We start from the raw sequence: 13,996 nt of genomic DNA, 5'->3' as shown, positions 1-13,996 counted from the left end.
TAGAACCATTTGCATGAGTAAATGCTCTGGCTCTTTCTTAGGGTTAAAAAAAAAAACCACTTGTCCTAATCAAAATTTCTTCACTTACTCCTAGGACACAGATTTAATATGGGGGAAGTTACAAGTAATTTCTTGTAAGAGTTCGGGAGTTTGAAGGCATTGTAAGGTACTCCTTTCCACATTTTAGGGCCAGTGTCTGAAACGTACAGAACTAGTTGTGAGCAACATTGGATCTTGGGTAGTGCTGAAACCCAGTGAACTTAAACATTTGTTCTATTTTAATACTTGAAACTTTTGGGCGATGGCTTTAACATGTGATTTGAAAAACGAAGTAGAGAATTGTTATAAAATCTAGTTCTAATATGTTTGGGCCCATCCTGGCTGGTTGGTCAACTGCGTTAGAAACCCATATAGGTGGAAGAGCACAAGTCTGGCCTCTTCCTTCTCTGTGTGCCCTCCCTGCACTCTTCTCCATTGTCCACTCCTCTTCATTGCCTTCCCCCTTTCCATCCCTTATATCCTTTCTCTTCCTCCACTCATTCTTTAAGCCGTCTCTTCCTTCCAGCTCCATCTCGTCTCTTTTCCTTTACTTCCTATCCCATCTCTTCTCCATCCTCTTACAAGGGAAAGAAGTCTTACTCCTTTGGCTTCTCTGTCTCTCTTTCCTGCACAAAAATATGCTCTGTAGATGGGTGCATCACCCACTTCCCCCATTAAGCTGGCACTTTGGGAAAATCTGTCTCCTACTGACAACTAACAACTGATTTTATATGCCACCAGGGTATAGATTTCCTAAACTACCATTCAGTGCGGAGGTGAAGAAGCTTCCGGCCACTAGCACTAACCTTCGTTCCAGCATTAAAGATAATGGATACAATGGAAAATCAATGGAGAATATGTAACTTTATGCCGTTCATAGGTTCACATTGCATTACAACAATCCTTCAGATACATAAAAATGATATACAGCTAGCCTTTGCCAAAAAAGAACACAGGATGCAGATCCTGGGCCGATGTATACCATAAATACCAAATACCTGCTGTTTCTTGTGGAATTTTGATTGTGATTATTTTCAGTAATTTGCGAGGGTGTAAAATAAATCAATGATTTCCGTGTATTACAGAGCTCCTTTAAGTGAGTCCAGAAATGCTGCTTGAGTTTCCAGTCCCAGCCAGATGCCAAGTCTGTCAGAAATACTGCTCTTTTATATTCTATCACCAGAGGAAATTATTGCTGCTATTATCTGCCCTCTGGTCAGAAGCGTATTCTACACCTTGGCTAATGCGCCGGGTGGTACAGCCACCTGCACTTTCTCAAGGAGTTCGTCTAATTACTGGGTAGATGAGTCAGCCTGCATTTCCTATGGACTGTCTTCAGACATACAAAGTTATTAATGCCGATTAGCTGAAAAAGTCCAGGTCTTTACCAAGACATTTCCTGGCTAATATTAGACACACCTTTTGTACTTTAAGGTGTGATGGCTGATAAGAACCAGTAGTAGCAGAGCAAGGATACAACAATGGTGGATGTGGTAAGGGACAGACATTTTCAGAAGCTTTTTACTCCTTTAAATTCATTCTGATGGACAGACTTGCTTTTATTTAAAAAAAAAATTGATGGCACAGCCTGGGATCTGTAAGTCCCCTAGTAAAAGGTGAGAAATGGCCATTGCTATGAGTTTGACTCTTGTATTGATAGATAGCAGATTTCAGAGGAAGGGGTGATCTGCCTCGTGAATTTTCCTTGTCCTGTTTCAACAGAAAGAGACACATCCCCACAGGAGACTTGTAAATTCCCAAGAGATTTGGTCAAAGAATTGTTTTGCGCTCCTTGTGAGAAAATTTCAAAGGAAACATACAGATCTAACTAGAATCAAACAAATGACTTCAGGGAGTTGTGTTTAAAAAATGACGGCATGGTATGGCTCCTATTATATGCAGGCATCCTTATGCAACTCAAGCAGTGACATCAGTCTAGACCAGTGGTCCCCAACCTTTTTCATCTGGCGGGTGTCAGTAGGTGTCGCCACCGAAATGCCGCCGAGAAGCAGCATCACCCAGAGGCGGCGGCGCCGAAATGCCGCCAAAAATCGACGGCATTTTGGCGGCGACGCCTCTGGATGACACTGCTTCTCGGCGGCATTTCAGTGGATGCTCGTCCGTCAGCCAGTACGCAGGCGCACTTAGACGCCCCGGCGGGCGCCATGGCACCCGCATTGGGGACCCCTGGTCTAGACCTCTAACTGTTGCAGGTGAGGCAAGGTGGTCCAGTGAGTTCTTGCAGTGACATGCAGTGTGACCTTTGGTAAGTGACTTTACTTCTCTTTGCTTCTGTTTCCCATCTGGCCCTTTGTCTGTTTTATCTATTTAGATTGTAAGCTCTTACTATGCATGTATATTTATCACAGCACAAGGAGGAGCCAGTCTCAGGTGGGTTTGCTAAGTGCTTCTGTCCTCCACGGTCTTGCCAGTGCACATTAATCCATCTCCAAAACCATTGGTAGTCCAGTGCTGGCCATCCTTTATCTGCCTGTTACACACTCTGCTATTCCAAGCTGGTCTGCTCTTGAGTGGAGATGCTAATCAAGTCAAAGCGGTGGTAAAATGATGAATATGGACAAGTGTCTCAGTGGATGAGGAATGAGACTATCCATCACTTTCAGCCACAGCGAGGCTTCATCCTAATGCACAGAGGTGAAAGGTTAATCTTGAACTAGACCATCACTGACATTAGTGCAGTAAAGCTAAACTTGCTGGAGGAGCATTGTGCTTTGGAACACATCAGCGAAGATTTTCCTGAAGGTTCACAATCAACTACCTGGGTCTGAGCATCCCTGAACTTTGCCTTCAGATCAGAAATCCATCTCTAATTTTGGATCCCTATGTGAAATCCATGGCTGCCCTTATCTAGAATATGTTGAATCAAGAACTTAGATTTGAACCCACAACCCCCTTCAAGTTTGGATCCAGATCTATATGTGGCTGTGTTGCACATGTTTATTTTCAACTTGATCCGATTATCTTCTGCCAAGTGTGTAAAGGTGGAGTGGTGATATTGATGAGGGCTGCGTTATCTCAAGACTGGACTTGTGGCACTAGGATTTCACTATTGCTATTGATTTTACAAAAACCATAAGAACATAACATCCTGGGTCAGACCAATGGTCCATCTACCTCAGTTTCCTCTCTTCCAATGGTGGCTGGTGGCAGATGCTTCACAGGGAATGAACAGAACAGGACAATTATTGAGTGGTCCATCCCCTGTTATCTAGTCCCAGCTTCTGGCAGTCAGATTTAGGAACCCCCAGAGCATGGGATTACATCCTTGATCATCTTGGCTGATAGCTCCATAAACTTAACTTTTTTTTAACTTTTTTAAAATTTTTTTTTAACTGAGTTATACTTTTGGTCTTCACAACATCCTCTGGCAGTGGAGATCCAGGTTGACTTTGTGTTGTGTGAAGTTGTGACGAGGTGTACTAGGCCTTTTGAGACCCCCTGCTGAAGGCCTTGTCTTGCCACACCCTTTCCCAGAAAAGGAGCAGTGAAGGTGGGTTCTCCAGGCCTGCCTAGAAGGGCTGCAGAGAAGCGGCCCATCAGAGTGAAGGAAGCTCAGTTAAAAGGAGACATGCGGGGCCTGAGCTGATCCGTTGCTGGCTGGGACCAGAATGGGGAAGAAGGCCTGGAAGGCTAGAAAACTCCACTGGTAAAGAGGCCTGGGAGAGACCCTGCTCAAGCAGGGAACAGACAGAGAACCCTGAGGTAAGGGTGAAGCGGAAGTGGCTATGTGGGACGTGGCCTAGGGCAGTGGTTCTCAAACTAGGGCTGCCGCTTGTTCAAGGAAAGTCCCTGGCGGGCCGGGCCGGTTTGTTTACCTGCCGCGTCCGCAGGTTTGGCCGATCGCGGCTCCCACTGGCCGCGGCTCGCCGCTCCAGGCAAATGGGGACTGCAGGAGGGGCGGCCAGCACGTCCCTTGGCCCATGCCGCTTTCTGCAGCCCCCATTGGCCTGGAGCGGCGAACTGCGGCCAGTGGGAGCCGCGATCGGCCAAACCTGCAGACGTGGCAGGTAAACAAACCGGCCCGGCCCGCCAGGGGCTTTCCCTGAACAAGCAGTGGCCCTAGTTTGAGAACCACTGGCCTAGGAAATCGCAGCAGCAACAGAGTTAAAGGAAGCAACACAGGGCTGCCATTTGTAGGGTCCCTGTGTTGGGACCCAGAATAGTGTGTGGGTCTGGGTCCCCCCACCAGCCACTGGCAGAGTGGCCAAAGCCCTGAGAAGGGGACCAGTTTTGTGTAGAAGCATAAGTAAAGGGCTCTAGGATGGGGCTGAATACCCTACAGAGGGCCAACCATTTGTTGATCTTTGTTATCCCAGGAAGGGGACCAAAATTGAAGGAGTAATCTGGCTAGAGAGCTGGGGCTCAATAAAAACTGATAAAGACAAAAAGTTTCAAGGGAGAAAGCCCTGGGGCTACTGCTCCATACCAGGGCAGGGATGGTCTTAAAACTAGCCCAAAAGGGGCTGCCGATGCCAACTAGGGCACAGTGATAGGCCTTGTTGGACTTTTGTTACCTCAGAATGGGTTTGTTTGTTCATTCACATATTCAGTGTGTGTGACCTAGCCGGAGGGCTGAGCACTGAAGACCCGCCTGATAAAGGCAACAGCCAACAAGGGCCACCGGGAGCAGAGAAAGGAAAGAGTGCAGGTTCTCATCCAGCTGACAGGAGGCGTTCATGAGACGTGAGCGCACTCTGTTACAGAAGTAGTACTTCCTTTTGTTTTTAAACCTGCTGCCTATTAATTTCATTGGGTGATCCCTGGTTCTTGTGTTATGTGAAGGGGTAGATAACACTTACTCACTTTCTCCACACCAGTCATTATTTTATAGACCTCTAGCACAGGGGTTCTCAAACTGAGGATCGGGATCCTCAGGGGGTCGCAAGGTTATTACATGGGGAGTCACGAGCTGTCAGCCTCCACCCCAAACCCCGCTTTGCCTCCAGCATTTATAATAGTGTTAAATATATAAAAAAGTGGTTTTAATTTATAAGGGGGGTCGCACTCAGGGGTTTGCTATGTGAAAGGGGTCACCAGTACAAAAGTTTGAGAACCACTGCTCTAGCATATGCCCCTGTAACTTTAACGTCCTCGTGGCCAAGATGGAGTCTGCTCTGTAGGCAGCTCTAGCCAAGAGAAGGTGTGTGCTGGAATGCATCAGGGAAAATCCCTTCCACCCCAGGGGCACCTGCTCCAAACCCCCCAGAGTGAACACAATTTACAGGGGGATGAAAGGAGAAAAACAACAGGGGGAAAGATAGGGGGAGTGGTAGTTGCATTCAACTCAAGGCCTCACAGGCCCAGTGGTAGCACAGTCTGGAAGGGCAGACACCAAGCAATGTGTTTGCACACAGAGCTCAGGAGTCCTGGGCAAAGTTCCAGTCCAGTGGTGAGTCTTGGGTGCTCCTGGTTGTTTTTGATGCCAGTAAACTTTCCCCAACAAACCCCTCCGGTGCCCTCTTCTGCCGCTCTCTGCAAAGCCACACCGAGCGACAACCTCCCCACTTAGCTAGTTAACAGCCTCCCTCCTTATCCCCAATGCAAAGTCACAAGCCCCGATACTCACGGCCCCACGCAGCTCTGGGCAGCTGTGATACTGGGTTCAGCTCCGCTTTGTCCTTCTCGGGCAATTCCTCCCTGACCCAGTGCTCCTCTTGGCTTCCATCCTGGGGTGTCCCCGATCAGCCGCTCTGTCCCTCCCAGGCTTCAGGCAGGTCCTTGGCTGCTTCACTCTGTGAGGGCCTGCTTGCTGCAGCCCTTCTGTCTGGAGAGACACCTTGTCACTCTCCCCTCTCTCTCTGCTCCCCATGCCCCCAACAGCACTTCCTCCTTCTCGAACAATCAGCACTCCACCCCTGACCCGGAAAAAGATTTAAAGGGGCCATTGTTGTACTTAAAGTACTGCACAGGATCTTTTCAGGGGAATAAGACAAAACGCCACATTTATTAGTAATACATGTATTCATTAACACTGTATTATATGCATATATTACACTTACACTCACACACACACACACACAAACCGTCTTGTTGTTACCAATTAGTTGCTCCCCTTAACTTCACTGGCCAGGTGAGTTAGATGGGGGAGGGGGTGGAGCCGGGCTTCTGCCAATCCGGATCGATGCTCCCATGTTGACAAGACGAGACCCGGGGTCCTCTGCAAGACACCTCACTTTTATAGCAGCTTTCCTCTTATGCAAATCTATACCAGATTCAAACTCTGTGTCTGTGTCCATTGGTCCTTTGTGCTGCTTTCTTTTGAGTGTTGTCCCAATATTGCAAAGAGGGTGTTTCCAAAAGAAGGTGCTTGCTTCTAACCCCCGAGGCTGTCAGTATGTCTGCTTGTTTTTAATGAGCCCACTTGATACATTTTATTATCTTGGGTCTGGCTCCCAGCCCCTCTCCAACAGTTGAGGCTGTCTGGAGGTGCTGCCTTCCATGCCTTGTTCATCCACACCTCATTCATTCAACAGGGCAATTGATTAAGAGTGCAGGGGGGGGGGGGGGGAGAGCTCTTGTTCTACTGCTAGCAAAAAGAAATTTTTCTTCTATCTTATTCTATCCTTAGGGGCTATAATATTATACCAAGGGCAATGCAAAGTTTCTAAATGAGGCTTTGATACAAAGTTCCATGAAAACAGAGGTCACACGTGGGTAGACCCACCACAAGGTTATATGAAGAGGCACAATGTAAAGTCCTATGAAAATTATCAGAGATTGATCTACACCATCTCTCTAAACCCCAAAGGGGTTACACCCCTGTAGTCCTCTTTTCCAAGTTGAACAGTCCCAGTCTTTTTAATCTCTCCTCATATGGAAGCTGTTCCATATCCCTAGTCATTTTTGTTGCCCCGCTGTACTTTTCCCAATTCTAATATCTTTTTTTTGAGATGAGGCGACCAGCACTGCACAGTGTTCAAGGTCTGGGTGTATCATGGATTTGTATAGTGGCATATTTTCTCTCTTATTATCTATCCCTCTCCTAAAGATTCCTACCATTGGTAGCTTTTTTGACCACTGCTGCACATTGAGCAATTGTTTTCAGAGAACTGTCCACAACCATTTCAAGAATGGTAGCAGCTAATTTAGACCCCACCATTTTGTGTGGAATTATATTGTCCAATGTGTATTACTTTGCATTTATCAACATTGAATTTCATCTGGCATTTTGTTGCCCAGTCACCTGGCTTTGCGAGATTCTTTTCTAACTCTTGGCCGTCAGCTTTGGATTTAACTATCTTGAGTAATTTTTTTATCATCTGCAAATTTTGCCACTGCACTGTTCACTCCTTTTTCCAGATCATTCAAGGATATGTTGAACAGCACTGGTCCCAGTACAGATCCTTGGTGGACTCCACTATTTACCTCTCTCCACTGTGAAAACTGATTGTTTATTCCTACCCTTTATTTCCTATCTTTTAACCAGGTTTCAGAGTGGTAGCCATGTTAGTCTGTATCAGCAAAAACAACGAGAAGTCCTTATGGCACCTTATGCCCAAATAAATTTGTTAGTCTGTAAGGTGCCACAAGGACTCCTCATTGTTTTTATCTTTTAACCAGTTATTGCTCCATAAGCCGATCTTCCCTCTTATTCCATGATAAGCTTATTTTACGTAAGAGACTTTGGTGAGGGACCTTGTCAAAGGCTTTCTGAGAGTCCAGGTACACTATATCCACTGGATCACTCTTGTCCACATGCTTGTTGACAAAAAATTCTGATAGATTGGTGAGACATGATTTCCCTTTACAAAAGCTGTGTTGACTCTTTCCTCCAATATATCACGTTCATCTATGTGTCTGAGAATTCTGTTTTTTATTATAATTTCAATCAGCTTGCCTGGTACTGAAGTTAGGCTTGCTAGCCTGTAATTACCAGGATCATCTCTGGAACCTATTATTAAAAAATCAGCATCATATTAGCTGTCTGCCAGTCATCTGGTACAAAGGCTGATTTAAACGATAAGTTAAATATCAGTTTGTAGTTCTGCAATTTCATGAGTGTTCCTTCAGAACACTTGGTTGAATACCATCTGATCTTAGTGATTTATTACTGTTTATCAGTTTGTTCCAATGCCACCTCTGTTGACACCTCACTCTGTCTGGGGCATTTCCTCAAATTTGTCACCTAAAAAGAATGACTCAGATTTGGGAATCTCCCTCACATCCTCTGCAGTGAAGGCGGATGCAAAGAATTCAATTAGCTTCTTTGCAATGGCCTTGCCTGCAAAGAATTCATTTAGCTTCTCTGCAATGGCCTTGCCTTCCTTGACTGCTCTTTTAGCACCTCGATCATTTAGTGTGCCCATTGACTGTTTGGCAGGCTTCCTGCTTCTGATGTGCTTACAAATATTTTGATGTTAGTTTTTGTGTCCTTTGCAAGCTGCTCTTCACATTCTTTTTTGGCCTGCCTAATTATACTTTTACACTTGATTTGTCGGAGTTTATGCCCCTTTCTGTTTTTCTCAATAGGATTTGACTTCCAATTTTTAAAAGATGTCTTTTTTGTCTCTAACTGCCTCTTTTACTGTGTTGTTTAGTCATCGTGGCATTTTGTTGTTGTTGTTGTTGTTGTTCTCTTGCTGGTATTTTTTTTTTAATTTTGGGGTATATATTGAGTTTGAGCCTCTAAAAAGTTTCCATGCAGCTTGCAGGCATTTCACTTTTGTGATTTTTCCTTTTAATTTCCATTTAACTAGCTTCTTCATTCTTGTGTAGTTTCTCTTTTTGAAGTTAAATGCTACTGTGATAGTTGCTTTGGTATTTTCTTCCCTACAAGAATGTTAAATTTAACTTCATTGTGGTCACTATTACCTAGCAGTTCAATTATATTCACCTCTTGGATCAGATCCTGTGCACTACTTAGGACTAAATCAAGAATTGCCTTTCCCTTTGTGGGTTCCAGGACTAGCTGCTCCAAGAAGCAATCATTAATGATATCTGGCAAGTTTACTTGGAAAGCGCACAGATAATACAGAGATGCGCATCAATATAAAACCCATAGATAGATAATGTAAGTAGGGTGACCAGACAGCAAGTGTGTAAAATCGGGACAGGGGGTGGGGTGTAATAGCTTCTATATAAGAAAAAGCCTCAAATATCGGGACTGTCCCTATAAAATCGGGACATCTGGTCACCCTAAATGTTAGGGAAATGTGTAAAAGGATTGTGAAGGGGAAAGTACCCTAACATAGAAGTAGAAGGGGAATATAGAATGCCTCCAAAATAGCTCATGTGGTTTAAGTGATTATGCTTTCTTCTCTATATAACATACTAAAGTCCTGGTAACCAAAACTGGAAGCAAGAGGAACTGTAATTAAATAATAAAACATTCACAAAACAAACCTCCTAGTTATAGATGCTTTGCTGCTTCCTCTTTTGATTTATTCGGGTTTTGTGAGCCCCAAACTAGCAATTGTACTTGATGGATTTTCCTTCTCCATTAACTTTACTGGGCTCACGAGCCTGCCAAACGTGGAGAACTTCGAAGACATCAAGAATAAAAAAGCTTCCTCACCAGTTGGATTTTCCATTGCTTTCTCAGCTGTATTGCTAATGATGTTTTAATTTCTTCTGTAAACAGAGAGTGTAATGGTGCATATTACGTTAGTGTGTGTTGGGATAGGGTTATTGGCAAGTAGCAGAGTATTTCTTCTGGAATTTGGAGAAAACTGGTATTAGGTGAAAATATAGAGGCCTGATTCTCCCCTCAGTTACACCGGAGTCAGTCAGGAGTACTACTAATACCTAACTCTTGTATTTTTTCAGTAGATCTCAAAGCATTTTTTCAAAGGGAAGTTGCTATCATTGACATTATCCCTATTTTACATATGGGGAAACTGAGGCACGGAGAAGGGGAAGTGATTTTCCCAAGGTTACCCAGCAGGTCAGTGGCAGAGCTGGGAATAGAACACAGGTGTCCTGAGTTTGAGGCTTGTGCTCTATCCTCTAAGCCGTTATACCAGTACAACCTACTGTAACAGAATCATGCTGATAAAAATCCCATGGCACAGGATGCTACAGTTTTATGTTCTTCATTCCATCCCTAATGGAAACCATGCCATCAGGAAGCCATGCTTCCTTTCTTCCCCATTTTCCTGGCTTACTTTCCAGCTTCTCCTGTCCAACGGTTGCCCTCACAGATCCTTTTATCACACTAATAATACCAGGCACTTCTCCAAAGTGCTTTCACGGACAGTAACTTATGTCCTGAGAAGTGGAAAAATATTATCCCCACTTTGCAGGTGTGAAAACTGAGGCAGTGAAGTTTGGTGATTTGTTCAAGATGTTCAGGGCAAGTGCAAGTAACATTGTTATATTGCAGTGATCACAGTGAATCAGTGTAAGTTATTCCACTTCTCAGTAGAGCCTGTAGATCAGAAATACCAATCATTAGGTGGGCAATTATGGGCTCATAATTGATTATTATGCCACGGGTAAGAAACTAGCTGCCATCTAAACTTTGAACCAGTTTCAAAATGTTTCCGTGTGCTCATGTATACTGTACTTGGATTGTGTTTATTATGAAAACCATACCTTGAGTCACACACAAGAATCTGTGAGGAAAAACTACCTGGAACAAAGCTTTTAATTTTGGAAACTGCTGCTCCATCCTAACCTGTACTGTCATGTCTCATTTGCAGATGGAATGGAAAGTCTGAGATGGCCTGGCCATGAGCCGCCTTCCGGGAACCTTGGCATGGGTTCATTTTCCCTTTTCCAAACAGCATCTACAGGCCTGCTCCGTTTTTTGGATTGGAGAAGAGCTAGACATTTCCTGCTGGGTCACTTCTAACCATTGGCACTGGGCTGGACCAGGTTTATGAAGTGAAACAGTGTAAAGAAAATCAGACAGAAGGGAGGAGAAGCCACCAATGAGAAAATAACGTTAGCGAATAGAGGAAAAGGGGGAGTAGGGATTTCTTTAGTGAGCTGCTGTCATTTTGAAGAATTTTGCTCTAACCAAACCAAGAGGCTGTCAGTGATGTGTGGGTTCAGGTCATAGAAGTTCACAATGGATCATTGCAAGCAGATTAAAATGACATTTATGATATTAAAGGCACATTCCCTGATTCACATTTCCAGGGGAAAATGTTCTGCCTACAGGAAATGTTAAGTTGTAGTGGGGTGGTTATTTGCATTGTTATCAGAAATGGCAAGGATTTGGGTGGTAAAAATATTTGCAATTAAATGTTAAGCCAGGGTTGGGTGGCTTTTTTTAAAAACTAATGCAAAAATAGAATCCATTTTATTGCAACATTTGATTTCTCAGATTTATTGCTCAAAAGTATACCACTCTCCAGTGAAAATGAGCCAATTTTCAAGTTAGAGGGGTTGCCTACAGATCAAAAGGGGGCTTTTAAATGTGAAATTTTGCATTCTCAACGTTTCACATGTCTCTGATGCAAAAATAACTGTATTTTGTGTAACCCGGAAACCCAAAATTTAAGGGGCACAGAGTCATCCACAATGAAAATGACCAAAACAAAAAATGGTGTGAAAATCCATGGAAAGTTTTTCACCAGTTTCATACACCTCTGATGTTGGAGAATTTTTTGTGGTTAAAGTGTGAAAGTGAAGGAAGTCTAATGACACAATGAATGAGTGTGGAATTTCATTCAGATATTCCTCAGAACTGGGATCCCTGCCTCAATTTCCAGGCCTCCATTCATTCCCTCTGAGCTCCCAGTCCTTGTGGCAATTGTTGCTATGTAAATATAAAGGATATTTTGTTCTGTGTGTTGCACTTTAAATGTAAAGAATCTCCCTGTCTGTCTGTGAGTCATTTCAAAATGCCCTCCACCCAACTCAATGGGTGGGAAATTTGATAGGAGGGAGACATACTACTCTGTGTGCTGTCTGCTTCCCATTAGCCAGCCAGAGGGAGAGGAGCGCTAATTGGCTCCTTGCTCCTCCCCATTTACTAATTTAAGCCCTTGCCAGGATTTTTTTTGCCACTAACATCCAGTGCAGATCAAAGGCCGAAAGGGCCAGTTCCCAGAAGTGAAGAGATCTGGAATTTTGCTGATGGAGCTTGGGCCTCTGAGAAAAGGGGTGAATTGAAGCCTTTGCAGACTGAGGTCCCTTTTTTTGTCACCCTCGTGGGGGAGAGGGAATTATAGATTATATAGTGGGAGCCTGTAACCCTGCCCTGGACCCATTTATATGTCTGGTAGAAGGGAGACAGAGCAGAGTGCCCTTCCACTGTATTGAGTTAATAAAGTGCAGGCTGCCTCTTAAATCCATCCCTGTGTCTGTGCTCTTTTTCCTGGATGTCCTGATCAATGGCTGTTGGAGGCTAACACAGGGAGCTCTCTGTCTCGGAGAGTCTGTAACATGAAGCCAGGGAGAGGCAGGACTAGGCAGCTGATACATGGTGGTGTACATTGGAAGACAGCCTAAGAGAGGCTCATTAGCTCCAATTCAGAGTTACAGGAAATATCCAGGCTCCTTTGATACACTATTTCACACCGTTATTCCTTTATATTCTACTTTTTCTCTTTTTCAACTTATTTCAAATGACCATAAAAGCTCTGCAGGCTTCTTACATGAAATCCTTTCAACCTGGAGCCAGGCTGACTCTCAGGAGCAACAGTCAGGACAAATATTTCTCTCTCTGTTGAGGCTGGTTTTGAAGGGGCTATAATGAAGTGGTATATGGCAAGCCACTACAGAAGTCAGTAGAGTACTGGCTCCCACCACCTGCAGTGTTTTTATGGGGTCCCATGTTCCTTGCCAGGTACAGAAATTAAAATATCAAAGTGCACAGATTGTGATGTACTGAAGTTTGACTGTGGCCTGCAGGAATAAGAGATGGAAAAGGCTTTCAAGATGAGGACTCCATGGGTAACCCAGGCCCCACCCAAAATGCAGAGGAGATTCATATTTTCATAGAGTTTTAGGCCAGACGGGACCATTAGATTGTCTAGTCTGACCTCCTGTATAACACAGGCCATTAAATTTCACCTGTACTGAACCCAATAACTTGTGTTTGGCTAAAGCATTTCTTCCAGAAAGGCATCAAGTCTTGATTTGAAGACTCCCATGGATGGAAAATCCACCACTTTTCTTGGTAGTTTGTTGTTGTTTTCTCCTGCGATAATCATATCAGACCATGAAGTTAGAGAACAAATTTGGCAAAAGAACAGGGTCCTTTGTAAGAGCTTAATCCAACAGGTCCAAACTGAAAATCTTCACTTTCCTTATGGTTTTACATTGAAAAACATGGGCAGGTCTTAAAGTCTGCTCCCGACACTACTTGCAGAGAGGATATACCTTGGGTCCCATATCTATTGATATTCATTCCTGCAGTGTGTCCCATCTGCAATCTCATGATAATGGATGTTATTTTCCAAGATGCTTTGATATCAATTAGAGGATCTCTTTTGACCATTTATTTCAGCTATTATTTTCTTTGCTAGGGCATCAATATCCTCAACTGAAATTCCAACCTGAATTTCCAATCTTCCAGTTTTGGCCAGATCAACTACCTCACTCCCCTATAGTCCAATGTGGTATGGAATCCATTGAAAAGTCAATTTATTGCCTCATTTTGGGATCCTCCAAGCCGCCTCCTGAATTGCATTGCTGATAGCGTTCTGGTTTCTTGAAAAGGAACAGAGAATCACTGCCTACGAGTCAAGAAACACCACAACATCCACATCTATTTCTGCTATATTTCTTGTAGTGCATTGAGAATAACTTTCAGTTCAGCAAGATAGCTCGACTTGATATTTTCTGAACTATCACTCTTTCTTGTACTCTCTCCAATAGGCCACTAGACGAAGACACCACAACAACTATTCTTGAAGGACTTGTCTGACGAAACATGAATCTGTTTGGCTTGTCTATGATTCTGTTGGATGGTCTTTTCTACAATTTTGCTTAGTGTGGCCATAATCGTGTTCCTTCAAGCAAAGTTCCAAAAAGAAGAGCGTGA

At 43.9% G+C, this 13,996-nt stretch overlaps 1 long non-coding RNA gene across 1 annotated transcript; it reads right to left on the bottom strand.

Annotated features, from left to right (window-relative positions):
• Window positions 1–914: 914 nt before the first annotated feature.
• Window positions 915–6,354, bottom strand: LOC135983223 (uncharacterized). The gene is made up of 3 exons (XR_010600809.1): window positions 6,098–6,354; window positions 5,627–5,824; window positions 915–2,681 (listed from the first exon to the last, which is right to left on the bottom strand). It is a non-coding gene; the product is annotated as an uncharacterized LOC135983223 (long non-coding RNA).
• Window positions 6,355–13,996: the final 7,642 nt, after the last annotated feature.

This window comes from Chrysemys picta, chromosome 4, assembly GCF_011386835.1.
Source record: "Chrysemys picta bellii isolate R12L10 chromosome 4, ASM1138683v2, whole genome shotgun sequence".
NCBI classification, from domain to species: Eukaryota; Metazoa; Chordata; order Testudines; family Emydidae; genus Chrysemys; species Chrysemys picta.
This window is presented reverse-complemented; position numbering and strand designations above follow the sequence as displayed.